Consider the following 18806-nt stretch of genomic DNA (forward strand, 5'->3'; position numbering starts at 1 on the left):
CTACCAGCTTCAGCAGAAGGGGAGTTTGGTCTGCAACTTCCCATTTCAAAAGCTGCTCAAGAAAATTATTAAGACCTTTGAAAAACGTGGCTCTGCTGCTGAACAAAATAGGTTACAGAGAGTGGCCAAAGAATGAAGTGGCTTTCATAAATGGGTATTCAGCTGCAAGAGAGACCAGATCATTCAGTGGTTTCCCTGTCTCAGCATAAACTGAGAATTTGGTGGATGGCTTATATGAAGACTAAGTCCTTGTTTTGCATCTGAATTCCATGGCAGAAAAATGTTTGCCCATGCTTCAACTCAATGTAGATTTTTAAGAGACTTGCAAATAGCTTTTCCCACATCAGACCGTAGTATGTAAGAGCAGCAGCTCCCAGGTGCATTTCAGAACAGAAGTGTAATAGCAATGTATAACCTATTACAGCGGAATATGGACACAATAGGATCAAATTAACTTCCAACAAGGAGGGAACACTTACTGTTAAATTACAAAACTCCCTTCATCTCAAACAAGAAGTTCTCTCTCCAACTGGTGGGGTTTATTTTTGTTGTTGGTGGGGTTTTTTTTGTTTGGTTGGTTTTTTTGGGGGGGATTTTTTTTTTTTCCAAGAGGGGGGGATGAGTGAGAGGAGTAGTTGGTTGGAGTTTCTTTTTCCCCTGAGTACTGTTACCAGCTAGTCAGACATTTGAGCTTATAAAAAAGGCTTATTTTTCCACAGTCCGCACTCTCTTTTCCCAAAGATTTAAAACAGAGCAGTGCCAGAAACATTAGAAGCCTCCTTTCTGTGAGACTGCAGTTTTTGTTTAGCAAAACAGACTTCTGAACAGATTAGGAGTACATTTACTGGAGTTTTAAAAGCAGAGAATATCTCATCTGAACATGACTCCTCCACGTTGCTGTTGTGGTCACTTGTAGCAAAGGAAAATATTCCGTTTTAGTGGCACTTCTTGACCCGTTGCATACAAATTGGAACTGCCATACACAGTCTGGGGAAGCTCTTAGCATTCAGCTTGTTGATGCCGTCTGCAGTTCACGTTGGCAGGGTTCCCAGGAGAGGTTATCACTGCTTTGATCATATATGGAATATCTCATTTCAAAGTGAGGGACAAACTGAAATTTCTACTTCTAATGGTAAAGACTACTCTGACTACTCCACTACCAAATGGAGAAAATAATTTCTTTTTTGCAGTGATTTTTTACTTTGTAAAGCAAGTGATACCCTGTTACTTAGGCCTGCAAGTTAGTTTTCTTGTCTGTTGCACATGAAACCTCTTGAGATGTTGAACATGAGCCTTTGCCAGTAGGTATTATCATGCTTTACTTCCCTCTCTTAGGCAACTATTTCCATTAGATCTTAATACTTTAGGCAAGAGAGAGAAAGCAAGAGAGACAGTGAGAGAGAGCAAATTCCTCTTGAATAACACAGCTTGTTTACAAACCTTCCACAGCCTGAACTAAGCCAACAGGAGGTCTCTAAATTAGCTATTGGAAAAGCATTTCAGGACGGTTTGTGTGCTGGAATGGAATTGATAATAAAAGTTGCTTGTCTGTACTCTGTGAGCTGATTAGCTCAGGAAGAGTACACACAGTGTTACAATTAGCATTCAAAGCCTATTCATCTGTACACTGGCACAGAGAACAGTCTCTGTGGGAGGCTTAACTGGGAGAATTATTCCTTCTTCTATGCTGTTTATAGTTAGATGAGCTTTAAAGGATCCAAAGCCTTTAAAGAGACTTGGTCTTCAGGAAATCATTGAAGATGCTAGAAGCTGAGGTGCTTAGGAATTGTCAGGTCTCAGAGGGGCTGCTGTATTGCTCTCTATCAAGCTTGTCATTTTGCACTACAAAAACATTTTTTAATCAGTAACACATATAAAGTAATGTCAGTAGTCAGGATTCAGTAGCCAAGACAATGGAACACGTTTTATGTGACAGTTCTTTCTGCAATGTTGTGGTTGCTAGTACAGATGTGGAAAACCACAAGAAATTGAATAAATTAGTAGTCTTATAGCAGTATAGATGTGCCTGTTTTTTCAGGTATAATAATAGGCCCTGCATTTAAAGAAGACATTAAAATTTAAATAAATGGCGTGAAATATCATGGAGTACCACAAGCATGTGATTTCCTAACATGGGATGTTGCATTAACAGCACTCTTGCATGCAGGTTTATCCAAACAAGGCCAAAGTCTGAACTTCCTTCTCACTCTTCTGTAACTGTCAATACCAGCGAACACTGACAGAAATCCAAAGGATGCTTACATTGTTCCCACTCAACCAAATGCTACGTTGGGAATTCCAGACTCTCCTATCCCCATGTAATGTGCACAAAACAAGCTATCTTCAGGTCTCATCTGTGGGCAGGTTGGGGGACTGCCAGTCCTGCCACATGCAATTTTCCATTTTTGTCCATGTGTCCTAGGAGCCAAGGTTTTCAAGGACAGCATCTCCATGTGAGCATGGCTGTGGGCCAGGTCAGTGCTTTACAAGCTTCCCCTCAACAAAAGAAAAGAAAAAAAGCCTTAATGCTCTGGGGGAAAGTTGACTTCAAAACTCTCCTAAGTTCCCCAAGTCAATTTGGATTTTGTTGCCTTTTGACTTCTAAAAGATATTTCTGTCTATTTTGTTACCACTGAGGTTATTTGCCCTCCAGCTACTACTTTACTGTCACGTTGCAGGAGCTTGAATGCTGTAAACCTGTCCCAAGGGTTGAGAATCCATTCAGGCTGTTCCTGACACCAGACAGATGTGGGAATTAGGAAGGTTGCTTGTGCAGCCAGCATGGCTTTCTACTTTGCAAGATTGCACCCTACCTGCATTTCTTTCCACTAATGCCTCTCTGAATACATCTTTGTGTATTAGCAGGATGGTACCCTCTTTGATAGTCTTCAGGCTCCAACTGCTTTTAGCATTCAGAAATGCACTCTGAGATTAGTCTCAACTCCTTCCTCGTTAGCCTGCTTCTGCATCTCAGCATCTGCGGAGATCAAGTAATTCCCTTCCTTCATTTATATTTATATTTTGAAGGTATTTATAGATCAAGCTATGGCCACACGAGTTTTCTTTTCTCTAGGTTATATTTATAGATCTTTGATAATCATCCCCTAATATTTTTTTCTTATCTTCCAATGTTTTTGTGTTGATTGTAAGCAGTTGCTTTGCTGTCTTCCCCCCTCCCCCCACATGATTTTGCTCAGCATTATTTTAAGTGTGGTGATACTAGATCTCATTTTAATGTAACTATATTAATTGAAAATGAGGCAGCCCTAGTAGATCTAACATATAATCCTTCAACAATCCAGCCCTGCAAAATATTCTCAAACAGTTGCTATTTTCTTACCTTCTTACCTTCTGTTGCTGTTTCTCCTGCTGCTTGGGACAGGGACTGTCTCTAGCTGTCTTTACAGCACTCAGCACAGTGGATTTCCACTTGCCTCTGGATTCCTTCTCTTGTTCTGTAATGTGAGATAATTAGAAACAAAGGCAGCAATGACTGAAGAATGAAGAATCATGTGTAAAACCAGAATCTCACCAGCTCAGCTTTTTTAAAACACTTAATTTTCACACTGAACATTCCCAAACTGCTGTAACTGTAAGAGAGTTAGAATTGAAGGTGATAATGATATGGACTGGTGCAGATTTCCCTGAACCATACACAAAATCAGCAATCTAGGCTCATAAATTAAGTTCAATAGCTGTGAAAGTGCCTTGAATTATTTAGCTTATTTGTCCAGTGAGAACTGAAAATTATTAAACTCTTGCCAACTGATGTATGTACAATTTTTTTTCACAGCACATTTGTCCTTGTGTACAGTTGGCATATTTTTAAATAAACATGGTCCATCATCCTTCTGCCCTTTGACTTATTTTGAGTCTTTTTTATAGATTTTTCTTCCATTCCCCCAAATAACTTTGCTCTAATTTTGACTCCAAGTTTCAGACAGATCCTTGATTGTATCTTCATGAGTATTCTGACCTTAAAATATCTTAAGAATTCGTCTGTATGATAATGCAAGCTAGATTCAAGCTTGCATTGGAATAGAATATATTAGAAGAATATGATTTTCCTCTTAGTTTACTGGTTTTTTAACTTCTTGGAACAAGTGAAAACTTAACTTGTTCTGAAACAACTGGGGATTTAGTTTACATCTGCTTAGGCTTTCCTCTGGTGAGAAGGCATTTTCTTAAACAAGTAATATGAAGAGGGAGACACTGCTGTAATTTCAAATAGTGGTAGATAATAGGAATTTTGTTATGTAGTCTTACTGTTTTTAGGAATGCCCTTCTCTCTTTATCACTTAGTGGCTCCTGATAATGGTTGAAAAAGTTGATATTTATGTAGACCTTACAGAGTCTAGGGGATGTATGACATATTAGAAGTAGTTTGTTTTCTTAAGCATGTTTTTCAAAGGTTTCCCTAGCCCAGAGTAACAAAGCTTAATATGTGCTTGTTGAAAGGTTGGTTTGGTTTTCTTTTCTATAACTTCAAAAAGTTGAATGTTTTAAATAAGTCAAAAAAATATATTCAGCATCAACAAGTCTCATGGATTTATCTAGAATATTTCAGAAGAGTAAAAGCACTTGTCACAGAAGAGGGGAGGATGGCACAGTGATTCTAATAGTGTGCTGCTGAGCCTGGACATCCTGTGCTGTTTTCACTTTTTGTGCTGCTTTGTGTCTCTGAGTGAGGGCTTGGGTTAGAAAGCCATAAAAGTCCAGTGGCGTGGAATAACTGAAAGCTTAGAGACTTAAAACCTGTAATTTCAGTGACTAGTACACCTAGTACTTGTAAGATTAAGTTACACTTTATAGGTGAACATTTCTCTGACAGACTCTTTACACATTTTACATGTATATTTTATAGCAGCGTGAGCAGTTTCCCAATATTGTAATCTAAGATTGTATTTTAAAAGAGTCTCCTCTTATGTGTGCAAGAACATAATGGCCATAAAGCCCACTTTGTAAATAGGTCACTGCTGGCAAACCTGGAGGATGTTTGATGCATTTTAATTCTGTTAGTAGGAGCAATAACTTAATGATGGTAAATAAGATCATTCCTAGATGAGGAAATGAGGGATTATTTGCCTAATAAATAATTTTATAAGGAAATGCTTATTCAAGGTTGAAAATGTTTCCAAAGGTCAGCAAAGATCTTGGAATAAAAGCCTCCAATCTGCTGTCACTTTATCTTCACAAATCTAGGATGCTGCTGTAAGGTTAAGGTGTGGAGATGCTGTGTGAGCAGGTCTGAAGTACCATCAGAACCATAATATCTCTGCTTACTTCTGTAGCTTAAAAAAACAAAGCCCCTTTTCCCTGCTATTAGTTGTTGAGAAGTGGTAACCTAAATGTAGAACAAATTAAGTGTGCTAGCACTAACAGATTTCCAAAAGGGCATTATACTAGTGACTGTAAAAGCCACATGTGGCAGACAAAAAAACCCCATATAAATCCCCTTGTTTCATGCTGTTACAGCTTTGACAGGGCCCTCTCTTGGGGTGGTTGCTCCTAAGATGCACTAATTATAGCACTTAAGTTCCAATGTTCAGTGGAATAGAGGCATGAACTGACCTTTCCAGAAGGAAAAGGTTAATGCTGAAACACACTGATTTCAGCAATCTGTCTTCTCAAGGTAACCCCAGAGTTTATGGTTTGCTTAACTATACGGTGTTGATGTTCCCTTGAAAAATAACTTTCTTTCCGAAGTGATCTATGTAGCCAAACCAGTGTTCCCACTTGTAAACTGAATTATAATTTCCTGCTATCTCTCTCATATGTCTCTGTCACCTGAGAGCATGGAGCAGATGTTTTAATGCATCTGCATCCTAGGTGCTGCTGTGGTGGCAGCCAGAGAGATGTTCTCATAAAATCTTCATGGTAGTTCTTGTCTACAGTCATTCTGGGAGGGGCCTGACAACAGTGCAATGCTTTAGGAGATGACTGTAAGGGGGATAATGGAAGCCCTTATCCACTTGGCATCAGTTGTTTAAGTTACTCCAATTACATAGCAGTGATGGTAATCAGACAACCATGTCACATCAAGAATGCTAATTGGGTGTTGAGTAGTAAATCTGAGCAAAGGAGAACTCGGGATCAGTATTAGGATCAATCCTTTACGGGGAATCTTTGGAGTAGACCATCTATGGAGAAAGCATGGAAATTTCATCACTTCAATTACCTGAAGTGACTAGACAGGGCTCTGGAGCAACACAGAAATTTATTTTCTATTGACAATTCAGAAGCATCAGATGTATTATCTTACCTAACAGCTGGTGTGTCTGCTTGATATCCTCTGAATCTGTCTTTCCCAGGAAGATTGACAGCCTCCTATGGGGAAAGAGGACTTTGTGACTGCCAAACCCTTGGAAGTACCCCTCATGGCTGCTGTGTTGTTCTGCATAAAGCAAGACCTGCATTTGCAGTTCCTCCTGCTCTGGCTCCAGGTAACCCAGCCTCCTCCTCCTTTCCAAATAGGTATTTCATGAAGTGCTTGCAGTGCTCTATGGCCAGAAAGATCATTGCTCCATTCATTGCTTTGCCTCGTCTTGCTCTAAATGAATGGGATTAATGATGCTTCCAGCTCTTCTATCAGGAGGTTATTTTGCAGTTTAGTAAGTGCCAGAACATCCCTCTTGATACTGCCTGACTTACATTTTTCATTGCTCAACTTAATCCAATTAATTTTACTTTAAAAATAAATCTTTTATAGTTTTGTGTTTTTACATGCTCTGAATATTTTTAGGTTCTTCTTGCAGTCCCCAAGTAGCCATTACTGGGAAATTTTTTGTTCTTCTTTTTTTGCAAACTACATGCTGCATTTAAATGTAAGCTTGTAATTACCATGAAGATAATAAAAAGTCATTTAAATTAGAACTGATTGGAAATTATAGTCATGGGGCAGGAAGTCAACAGGAACAGTAAGCCAAATCCAGTAAAGTTTTTAGGTCATTAGTGTTCAGCTATATAAATGCTGGCATTGGTGCGAGGCTGGGACTCTATGAGAGAACAAAACCCCTACATTAGGAGACAGGATCCCAAATGCTTTGCTGGACACAAGACTTTGTATTTCCATATATTGAAAGTATGTCAGAGCAGGAGGCCCTGACTGCAGCATACATGGAGACAGACATTTTCACTCAGGGCTCTAGGGAATCACAGGTATGCATCATGGGGTGTAGGCTGGTGCTGTACCTTGTCACTGTCGAGGCAGGATGGGAATGAGAAGACTCTGACTCAGAAGGCTGCTGAGAGTAAAACTCCAGTTTATTCAAAATACACCGCTCTTTTATACAGAGCTTTGTGAGGACCAACTCCATTGGTTCTGAAATGAAAACAACCTACACCATTGGCACAAAGTGCTTGATGCACAGTGATAGAATTTAACTATAAACAATGTGAAAAACAAGAGAGATAAAGAATTATTTACATTCTTCTCCAGCTCTTTCCCAGGCTTCTGCCTGGCTAGAAATTCTCAGTTTCTTTCTTTGACTGAATCTGAAACCCACAGTACCTATTTTCTCAATTGTAGGTCAATGACCTTATAGAAAGTTTGAAAAAGCTGTGGCAACAGACTGAGGAGACGGGAGGCAGAAGGTTGTCCTGATCTGCCCAGGCCTACAGCAGTTCCGGGAAGGAGGACTGTCACAGAAGAAGGTTTTCAACAAAAAGTAACATTAATTAGCCCAGTGTTTTATTTCTTATGTGTGTGTAAGTGGCATTGTGACAGTAGGCATGTCTACACCACTACTTCTGTTAAAAGATTTTATTATGCCTAGGAATTTGAAGCTGCTAAAAGGCAAATTGCCAGCCTGAACAGAAAACAAATGGCAACCTGGCTTGCAAACCAAGAGGCCTACAGTTTACAAAAAGTGCCAGGAAAGCTTTTCAAAAGGAAAAAAGTGGTGTGGCACTGCGCAATGACAGGAGGGCTTTGTGGTGTGCAAGAGATTTCCAAACACTATGATAGTGTGAAGTACATCCAGGCACAGACAGACATATTATCCAAGCCAGACTGAGCCATTGGTCTAGAAGGCAAAAGGGGTTCTGAAATAACCAGAGCCTTCAAGGCAGTTTGTAGGAGGTGGTGCATGCCTCAAAAATTACAGACTTTAAAACACTTTAAACCAGCCTTTTAAAAAGCTGGAGAAACAGTATAGTGTTCACAATTGTGTTATGTGCAATGTTAATTCTCATACCCAAGGCTCCTATATTACCAATCCTACACAGGCAGGATCCATCATCCCTTGTACTACATGCTGTTGGAACTCAAAATGTCTCTCAGACATTTTTAGAGGTTCCAGGCCTTGGTCAGAAGCATTTTAGACCCTGACAGGCAGCTGCAAACAGCTGTGATTTTGAGTTTGAGCCATGGAATGAGTTACCAACTTTGGAGGTGGAACAAGCAGTCACAAAGGGTTAGATAGTATAGTAAAAGTAGCTACAAAACAGAGGGGAAATTTAAACAGAGGGGAAATTTTTTAGTATTGTACAGGGGGGTTTTAGCACCTGTACAGGGGGATTTTACTTTGTACATGGGTGTCAGAAGTTCTAAGATGGAGGAAAGTGGGCTGATCCTGTTCTTCCTCCTATTTCTTCCTTGCCTCCATGTTCTTGGTGATGTTGGCACTTATGGATTGGTTTAGAGTAGAAAAGCACTTTGTAACATAGGTAGTAGGTATTGGGGGAAAACTATAAACATGTAATACGTAATATATAATATAAAAGATAGCAGCAGCTCTGGGCGGAGGGAGAGAAGAAGAAGACAGCAGATAGAGAGGATGTCAGGGTGTGTGTGTGCCTCTGTCCAGGCCGCTGATCAAACAGCTGCAGTCCAAGAAGACAATCTTTTAGATAACTAGCAATAAACTGCCTTGAGACCGAACAGCAAGAGCCTGCGCAGTTTTTCTTTGGAAGAACGGGTTGGAGGAGAAATTTCACCACCACATAGGAACCCAGAGCAAGGCTGGGGCTCCCACAACATGCAAAACACCTAACTATCTAAACAATATGGCAAGACTGCCTTGTGTGACTGTTTTTGCAGATGCAGGAACAGTTTATACTGACATCTTATCTATCAGTTTGGTCTGTTTCACAGCAGAAATGACACAAAGGATTTTATGCATGGTCAGATCCTCCACCCGTGGTGCCAATCAACACAGCAATACACAGATACTGCCTTTAGATAGATCTTCAAATCAGGAGATCCCATGGAAAACAAAATGGTCCCTGAAAAAAATTTCAGGACTGTTTGAAATTCCCATCTCTAGAGCCCTGGTGTTGAGTAGTCAAATGCTTGCTTGTGTTGCTGTCCAGAAGTTCAGGCAGTCACCTGGTCAGCCTTCAGTCAACACATTGTTAATTGGCTGTCTCTCCATTCCAGAGAGACTGGGGAGTGCCTGTCCCAGCCTGCCTGTCTTTCAGGAGCCAGGCAGCTGAGGGATGATGCTGCCTGGCTGGTGGTGCTGGGACTGATCAGCTCTGCCATACACTGGAAGGTGTAAAGGGAAGCAGCAAGGTCAGCAGCATGGTCACATATCCCTGGGGCAATAGAGGCCAGAGTGCTACTCCATTCCTCCCAGGGCAGAGTGGCTTTAGCCAGGGGAATCCAGGGGGAATTAGGTTTCCTTTCATAAGTGCCCGGGCCAGCTCAGTCATCACACTCGGACATGGCTGCTCCAAGTGAAGCCATGTTGGTGCATGCCTTTGGAAACATGGGAGGAGCAGAGGACCAAGCATCATGGCCTGGGAAAGCAAGTAGGTTGATGGCCACATCATCTAGGGCAGGCAGTGATGCAAAGGAAGCTGTCAAGGAGAAAGTTGCCCAAGTTCAGGGGTACAGAGTTCTTGGCAGAGGTACCTGAGCTGAACCCAAACTGTGTGCCAAGAGACCTTGCTCACAGAGCCACCGGTGCAGTGAAGAGCCCAGGCATAATCCTAAGGGCATCCTCCAGTGCATGGAGGACCGTGTGGTCAGTGCTGACAGAAGCATCTTTTCCCTCTCCCTCTTTGAAAGGTTTTCAGAAATCAAGCCAGACCAGAACTAAAAAAACATTAGGGCTCTTAAGGGCTTTTTAGTATAATTTCACTGTTTATTGGCATTATTTTCATTACTTCTGGAGGTTAACCATAGGGAGAGTTTTCTGTTCAAATGTCCTATGTAATTCCTTGCAGGCCGATCTGAATTTTAAAAACTGGATGGCATTTCAAGTATTGCTATTTAAAATAGATCTTTATTCCTGTCTATTTTTTTTAAAGATTCTTGCTTTTCAAAACCCTTTTTCATTTGACATTTTCACAAAATAAAATTTTCATGAGAAATGTTCATTTCCAATGAGCCTGGTCAGATGACACAAGCTTTCCATCAAATGCAGTAATTCTAAGATGAGGTGGAGAATGTGGAGAAAAACAACACATGAAGATTAGAAACAATAAATTAGAAAAAACACAAAAACTTTTGTTCTCAAAACCAGCCAAATATTTTTTAAAAAGTCTATGCTTGGTTTATTCCTTTCATTGTAATGAACATGTGACAAATATGTTTTTATCCTCTTTTCAGGTTCTCTGATAACCAGGATTGGCAGGGTACTGGAAAGGATATGCCCATGCTGTTTGGACTTCTCCTGTCTGGTGTTTCATGCCCTGAAACACAGTAATTTAGGTACCTGCCTTCCATTGTCACTGCTGCAACACCTCTAATTTCAACCAAGGTTTAAAGTGCTTTAGTAGCTCTCTTGGTGCTATTACAAATTCCTGGAGATGCAAACTTACTAGAAGCTTGTCCATAAAGGAAAATGTGCCTGATTTGACTCTTTCTAACAAAACATTTGTAATTAGGAAGCTCAAGAAAATTATGATGTGCCACTTCAAGACATGCAAAAGATACCAAACAATGCCTATTTTAGGACCCTGTGTAGCCCAACCACTGAGATTCAGGAAATAGCATGCTGCTGCATTGGATGTTGTGGTTTGGTCCCCTTTGCTGTCTCTACTTTAACATTTTAATTTCTTAGTGTTGTTACATCAGGAGTTTTCACCCAAATAAGGATTTCTCACTACGTAAGCTATACAGAAACGATTACTGTGCCAAGTGCTGGCAGTGTCCCAAGGTTTTCTGCCATGTCAGGACATCAGCCCTCTTCTTCTTGAAAAGACCTAAAATTAAATGCATTTCCTCATTAATAACTTAGTTCTATGAGAGCTGGCAGCACTCAGACCATAGTGGTCTTTCTGTATTAGACCTTTCAACATTTTTGTGATCTTTTTATTGGGTGCTGCAAGGTGCATTTTTCTTTGCTCTGATTCTTGTGCTTAAAACCTATTTTTGTAACTGAGTGTATATGAAACATTTTTCCTTCTTTCATTTTCTGTGGTCTGGCAGAGAACTAGCAGATGCTTTGTGTCTTTGGATAAACTTAAATAGTATTTTATTGTCAGAAGTTAAATGGGAATGCCCAAAACATGAAAAGAAATAAGCATTTTAATTTTTTGGGTGGAATTAGAACTAATATAACAAATATGCATCCTTCTGCATTAATGGGATTTAACACAAGTATGATTGGTCAAATGATAATGTAGAATGGAAATCCTGTATAATGGCACAAGTTCCTTGGAAAAATTTCTTTGCTGGGCCTTTGCATGCTTTTTAGCTGGTTGTTCTGATGGAAAACAAACCCTTTCTACTTGCGTAAGTATCTTCCCAGCAGATAGTTTCTTGCTTCAATGACAATAACAACTTATTTCTATTACAGTTTCCAGAACTCTTGAGGGTATTATTTTCCCACAAGATCAGCTAGTTAAATTGCCTGCCATGACACATCTGAAAATTATTCCATTCCCAAAGAGCAAGAGTGAAGCACTTCTCATAAAAGTAGCAATCCTTTAAGGGTACTTGAAGTTGCATCTTTTGGACCACTACTTATGGAAAAATTGTTCCAGGGATTTTTGCTGTTTAATTTTGAGTATTTTTTAGTTATTTTTCATTTCATTTTGTCTTGCATCTTTGGATAAATTGCTGACATTTCTTCAAGCCTGACCAGTACTATATTGAAGATTATATGCAACCAGCCTTTTATTAAAACTTAAAATATGACCATCAGGAGGTAAGACACTGAAGAATATTTCTCTCAGCTTTTCTAATTAATTACATAATGGACAGATTGAATTAATAAACTGTCTGAAGTGGCTGTTATATGTTTTACTGGGGTTTCTTTTAGGAAAGGAAGAGAAAAAGTTACGTAACTACAGAAAAAAAAAGAAGTGGAAAAAAATTTGAATTGAGACTTATAAATTGTCTCACCAGAAGTAATAGTGACTCATACTTTCATTTATTTTACAGGGGATAAATCGGAGGTGCTTTGGCTGAGGAGCAGCTCTTCCCTGATGGGAAAAAAAGGCCAAAAGCCAATTCACAGAAAGACAGGTTGAATACTAAAACTCAAGATGACAATCTGACAGCCACTTGGCATCTGCTCTCAGATGGCAGCCAGCTGGCTTCTCACAGCAGTATATGCACCAGCAACATTGTGAGGAAGAGCTTGCTGAGAAAGGCAAGGCAGTCCCTGCTTTGACGTGACACCTCCTGTGAGGCTCCGCTTGTGCAGAGCCTGGTGGGCTGCTGCATCACAGCGGGGCTGCTCTGGCACTGCTGCCTCTCCCCACAACATGTGCACTCCCTGGCATCTGTAAGGAATTAGCAAATTACTGATGAGGGCTAATCACTATTAACCACCTGATTTTCTGGGCTTCATCCTGCTAATATGCAAGAGTTTATAGCTTTATGCAAGGCAGGGCCAACCATTTGACTTAAAGGACAACGTGACTGTGGGGCGAAGGCTTCAGAATGTTAGCTCTGTGGACTTGGAATTGCTTTTGTTTGCACAGCGCCTTGCAGAAGATGAACCTACCTATAATTTTGATTCATAGTGGCAGTGTGGCTTTGATTAGATATTTTGCTGGAAGACAGCAAAATTTTCCATTCTTGTTCTGCTCTAGAACAGGTTGAAAAACAGTTGTCATACAAAGCTATCAAGCTTTGCTCTGTCATGGGGACACCTTGCAGTGCTATTATCAGGCCCCACTGACTACAGTGCTGAAAATGTGCTAGTGCTGATGGTGTGTACTTCACTTGATGTGTAAGCCATTGTTCCCAGCAGGGATAAAAATAAGGGCAGGGAGAAACGCCTGCATCTACAAACAAGGACAGTACTGCATCAAGAATGGACCCGAGGAGTCTGAACAGCTGCCAAATATGTATTAACTTCAGGTCTTTTTCTCTGTCCTCCTGCACCAGCTTTTTCAAGTGCTCTTGTTTTTGCTCTGTGAATTCCTGTTCTATCTCAGGTTTACTGATAGCTGTCACAGACATACAATGCATCATCTTAAGTATTTGCATGATCATGAATTCTGTGCACAACACTGAGAGATTTCCACTTCTGGCAATTAACTTGAGATAAATAAAAGTGGTAAGAGGAGGCATTAAGTTACCCACCTGCAGAAAACTGGCTCTGGGCTGAGTGCTCTTGACAAATGAGTGCATCTGAGGAAGTGCTAATTGCAATGTATTCCTTAATGGTTTTTTGTTGATGCACAAATGATTGAGAAAATTGGAAGAAAATAAAAATGCCTCTGTCTTTTGAGTCACAGTGGAAAGAATTGGACTATCAGATGAAGAATATGCTAAGAACAGGGGAACAAGCAGAGGATTGGTGCCATGAATAGAAATCTCCGTCTGTGCTCTGGCCTTGGTCCAGACCATATGACATAGTTTACCTGATACAGTGCCCATTTGGATCATTTATATAACATCATAGGTACTATGAGTAATGCAGGAAGATGCTCTGTGTGACCTGAGAGTCTCCTGTTGAGAGTGAGACAGACACAATACAAAGGTTCATTTTTGATGCATACACAGGAAAAAGCAGCACTGGATCAGCTGAGGAACAAAGCTCAGGTAAAGAAACAAGTGCTGATCTTGGCGATAAAAATGGCATGAGAAAAGACAAAGGATTGCTAGGTGGAGACAAAGTGCTGTGAAGTAATGGAGCCAAGGGTGAGGACTGAGAGTGCGACAGAAAGAATGAGATTAGACAGAGCTATGTGTCTCTAGGAAATGAAGTTACAAAGACTGTGAACTTGGAAGAAAACAGGAAACTGCATTTAGGAGTGGGGGACTGTAATATACATGTGTTGTATGCAGCTGGTTAAGCAGAAGATCTGACTTGGTATACTATATTTTCAAAGGCATGAGCAAAAAACAGAGGCAGGATAAAGACAAAAGTGTCTGGAGTAGATGCAACCAGTGCAGTGAATGCCTGACATGATGGGAGCCATGTGAGCTGTTTGGCACTGCTAGCCCTCTTCACGAGAGTTGGCTTGGGATGAAGCAGAGTTCATCGGGTAGGAGGAAAATGCAATGTGCTGGCATCCCCATGGCCATAACTAATGGGAGTGGTAAGAAATCCATGCCCCCACACTTATTCTTCACCCTCTGTCCCCAAAAAGACCATCAAGTGCCCCTCTTGACTATAACACTATAAAGACCACTCAAAAGTGAGTGCAACAACACCAGATTGGAAATATATCCAGATTTAACTGCAACAGAGCTGCATTTAGCCCACTAAACCAAATGATTCCCCAAAGGACAGTATCACAATTGTGCAATTTCCCACTCTTAAAAGGGAAAATGCATACCATATGATACAGAGGGCATAGCAGGGAGCATAGATGTGATCTGCTGGAGACAATTGGTGTTAACCTGCATTATCTCTTCTCCATGTTATATTGCAGTGATTAATTTTTTATCCATAGAGAAACCATTAAAAAATCAAAGAACAACCAAAGGTTTTTTGCCAAAGGTAGAACAGATCCTTTGGCTCTTCAAATGCTACCCCTTTGGAGAAGGGAGAAATGCAGCCAGGATTGCGTGTGGAATATCTGGGGGAACAACACAAATGTTCTGACCTGCTGCACAGAATCTGCCCCATGCAGATCAGGAATGATGATTACAGCACAGACCTGGCATCAGCCAAAGAGCACAGCGTGTTCGAAAGTCTCATTTACGGCATTATTTGGGTCAGTAGAAACCAGGAAGGAAATGGTTACGTGAATGTTTCTTCACTGTATTGTTTACAGGATACACAGGGAAATTTTTGGCTTCATATTTGGGTAGTTCAAAAGGCAGAGCCAGCATAGTTGCGAAGAAGAATTGGCAGCACTGAATTTGGCCATAGCAAAGGCAGATTTCAGTGCTGACTGCCAGAGATTACGTCTTTGTTCATCCTTTCAGTAGCAGCTCTGACAGGCTCCCACATCAAATCACTCCAGCTCAGGCCAGCAGAGCTATTCTGGCAGGGTTTATCCGCTTACATAAGTAGGGAAGAGATGAGATGCGACCTTGACTGGCATAACCGAGTTGGGAGCAGTCTCCAGTTCCAAAGCAGTTTTCTTGGCAGAACCATGCAGTTACCTGGATGACCTAGTTTGTTTTGTGAGGCTTCTAATATCTCTATTTTGCCCTGTGGCTTTACTGTGGCTGCCTGCACAGACCTGCCCGTGGCTCTCGAGTCTGGATTTAGTGGCCATTTTAACCTGACTGGAGTCTCCTGGAGTGGGACAGCACAAAACATTGTTTCTCTACTGCATGTATTTATATGGTGGCAGTGGAAAATGCTGCAGAGTGTTAGATGGATAAAATTTTCTGTTATAAGAAGCAGAGCTATTCCAGTAACCCATATCAACCGACTTGTTCTTATACAATGTAATTTGACAGAAAGTTCAAAACATCTTTTGGACTAGGATTGATGAAGGAAGGGCCAGCATCATTCAAACAATATTGGATTTAGATTTTCAAAAATCAGGATAAACTATTCTTCCAGTGGCCTAATCCTATTTGCTTCATTAAAGGCCTGCTGCATTGCAGGGAACTGCAATTCAGAGGACAAAATCCTTCAAACAGAAGAAAATGGCTTTAGCCTTCTGTGTGTGAGAAAGAGGGCAAAGAAAATATTATGGAAGACAAACTATGCCACATTTGGTTTGAACCATTTAAACAGCTCTAGGCACAGGCTGTATTTTTCAGTATTTTCAAAATTATTTTTTATGCGCTACAATAGAACTGGTAAGCAACTGATATAATTTGATGCTTTTATTTCTGTACAATAGTGTTTTACTAAATATTTATTCCATGTTTTTAACACAAATTTATGTATCAGTAAAATAACAAATTGAGCACAGGTCTGAAGAGTTCTAGGTTCTTCTCCTGACTTCTACTCCATCCTTTCTTTCCCATCTAATCAGACTTGGAGAAGCAGACAATAGAGAAAAGGTGGAATGCCAGCTGGAAAGAATTGCTAATGGCCTCTTGCCGTGGGAACTGTCCTTTGTTAAGCTGTCTCCTGGGATGGGCACTGATTAGTGAAAGTCCTTGTGAACTGAGCCTGGTCTATTCTTGAGATGCATCTAAATCAAGATATGTGAACTTAAATCAGAACCTGAGGGTCTCCAGAACAGAGAGTTGGGAATTTGCTTCATCAGTCTTTTTAAACTAACTCTAGGCTATGGTTATCATCCACAGCTAAGAATCCTGAGTTGATTATGAGGAAAATACAACAATCAAAATCCTACTTAATCTAGTATACCTGAAGTTAGATCAAGTTCATTTGATACCTCTCAGCAGAAGACCAGAGCACTTTCCAATGTTGCACTTTGACTATAAGTTTTTAATAATTATTTGTTATAACTGTTTATTCATAATTATTTGCTAGTCATGGCCAGCATTGAAGCCAAACAAGGTCCTTTATAATCATGAAATATTTCAGCTTATTCACCATCTCTGTTTCAACCACTGTTTACCACCACTGGGCTCTGAGATCCAAGCAGTTGCAATGACTACAGATGCACTGAAAGTTGCCAGGGAAAATGGGAGAAGGAACTGAGCCTCAACACAGACTTATTTTTAAAATTAAATCCAATAGAGAGTGACAAATGACCTCATATCTTTTTTCTTGGCCTATTCTTTTCCTCTGAGATGAATAAATAAAACAAAGGTTGTGCAAGATCTATTGTATTTTCCAGTTTAACTTCTATTTTAGGTTATTCAGGGAGGCAGATGCATGTAGTCTGACAGGAGGCATTAAGCTCAGTGAATATTTTTCAGTTCAAAAGCTTCACCCCTCCTTTAAGCAAAATATTTCAAAAAGAGGAGAGTGAGCAATTACCTGCTGCAGGAAACTTAGCAAATGTTTTTGATACTCATGGCACCATTTTTCCAGCACATCAAAGAAAAATATCACTCTTCATTAAATATATCAATTAACTTATCACAGGATCTAATTGATATTTCAATTCAAGCAAATAACACACTTGCTTTTTTTGTTCTCCAGCTGCGCAATATCTGACAGCTCACTGAGCAGTCAATGTTGTGAAGAAATCATGATCAGTTTTGTAAAGTCTGTCAATCATTCAAATATTCAAGTTCTCTTTAGACAGAAAAAGTCTCAGAATTATATTAGATATTGTGAGTTTCAGTCTCAGGCAAACCCAGTAATACATGAGAAAAATAAACACTTGAACAAAAAATTTCTAACTAGTTTATATGTATTTTGAGCTCGGAAAAAGATAATTCAATTGACTGATTCATTTTTAGAAACGGTTATGTCTTTTTTAGCAGGAGTTTCAGGATTTTGATGTGAGCAGAAGCAAGATCTTGTTCTGGTGTATGTGCTTTGAGTGGGAGCTTAGCCTGGAGTAATCAAGGCTGAAGGACACTGTTTGTTTTTTAAAGGGTGGGAGAGGAAGAAACTGGAACATATTAGATCTTATTCCAGGACTTTGAGCTTAATTGCCCTGTGATAAAAAGGGTGACAACTACTGTGGGAAATGATCTGACATTTGCTTCAATTCCTGTAATTCGGTGTTCTTTCTGTGCAGGCCTGTTGCTGGTGTCTCTGCAAAAGTAAAGCAAGAAATCTCACCTAGATGAAGGTTACCTTCTGACAAAATATTTGATTGAGACTCAAGAGATCTGGATTAATTTCCAGGGCTTTCACCTGTACACATTCCTTCCAAATTCACATTCTTAACTTTGCTATCACAAGTGGATGATATGTGATAGAGTCAATGTTTGTATGGTGGCAGGTCTTTAAAAATACAGAACAGCAAAACAGCACCACCTCCAGAATCTAAAATTAACCTAACTATGTCATAGAAAGGCTGCATAAATAGTAGGGTTTTTTTCTAGGTTTGCATGTTTTCTATTAAATAAAAACTCTTTTTTTCCAATCCATTTGCATCTGAGTTATCCCAGTGTGAACTGCACTGAAAAATGTCTTTACCACAGGTCGAATTAATGTTCTCCTGGGAACGTGGCTGAGTCCCAAACAGAAGGCACAGTGCTGATTCTACAGTGAGAGTTATGGCTCCTGAAATGTGGTGGATGGTGAAGACGAGGCAGGGAAATGCATTTGAAATTCAGACAACAGCTCACATTTTGCAAGGGAAGTTTTTAGAACATGTTTTGTATTTATTCTATTATCTGTGGAAAGTATTGTAAGGAAAAAATGTAACTTATCTCCCTAGGTGATTTCAGGTCTTAATTCTGATTTTTTTTCTTTATTTTTCTTAAAGTCTGGAAGGATTAACTTTAAGTGTTTAATTTTAGTCTAAAGTCCTTCAAATCAACTTGTAAGTCTGTGAAATAACAACCACTGTTTTTTTTTTTTTTTCATTTTCTTTCCACTTAGTCAAAGCACATTTTTTCTTACATTCTTCTGTTTAGTATATACACCATTAATGTAGTCAAATCATCTCAC

General features: G+C 39.9%; 1 long non-coding RNA gene across 1 annotated transcript in view; it reads right to left on the bottom strand.

Moving 5' to 3' along the window:
• Positions 1–3433: 3433 nt before the first annotated feature.
• The window catches only part of LOC110483536 (uncharacterized), a 28034-nt gene continuing 12661 nt past the window's right edge, over positions 3434–18806 (bottom strand). Inside the window, exons 2-3 of the long non-coding RNA XR_002467593.2 lie at positions 6263–6327; positions 3434–3455 (exon numbers count right to left, since the gene is read on the bottom strand). This is a non-coding gene — a long non-coding RNA (uncharacterized LOC110483536). The remainder of the gene's footprint in view (positions 3456–6262; positions 6328–18806) is intronic.

The sequence above is a fragment of the Lonchura striata genome, chromosome 1, assembly GCF_046129695.1.
Source record: "Lonchura striata isolate bLonStr1 chromosome 1, bLonStr1.mat, whole genome shotgun sequence".
Classification (NCBI taxonomy): domain Eukaryota; kingdom Metazoa; phylum Chordata; class Aves; order Passeriformes; family Estrildidae; genus Lonchura; species Lonchura striata.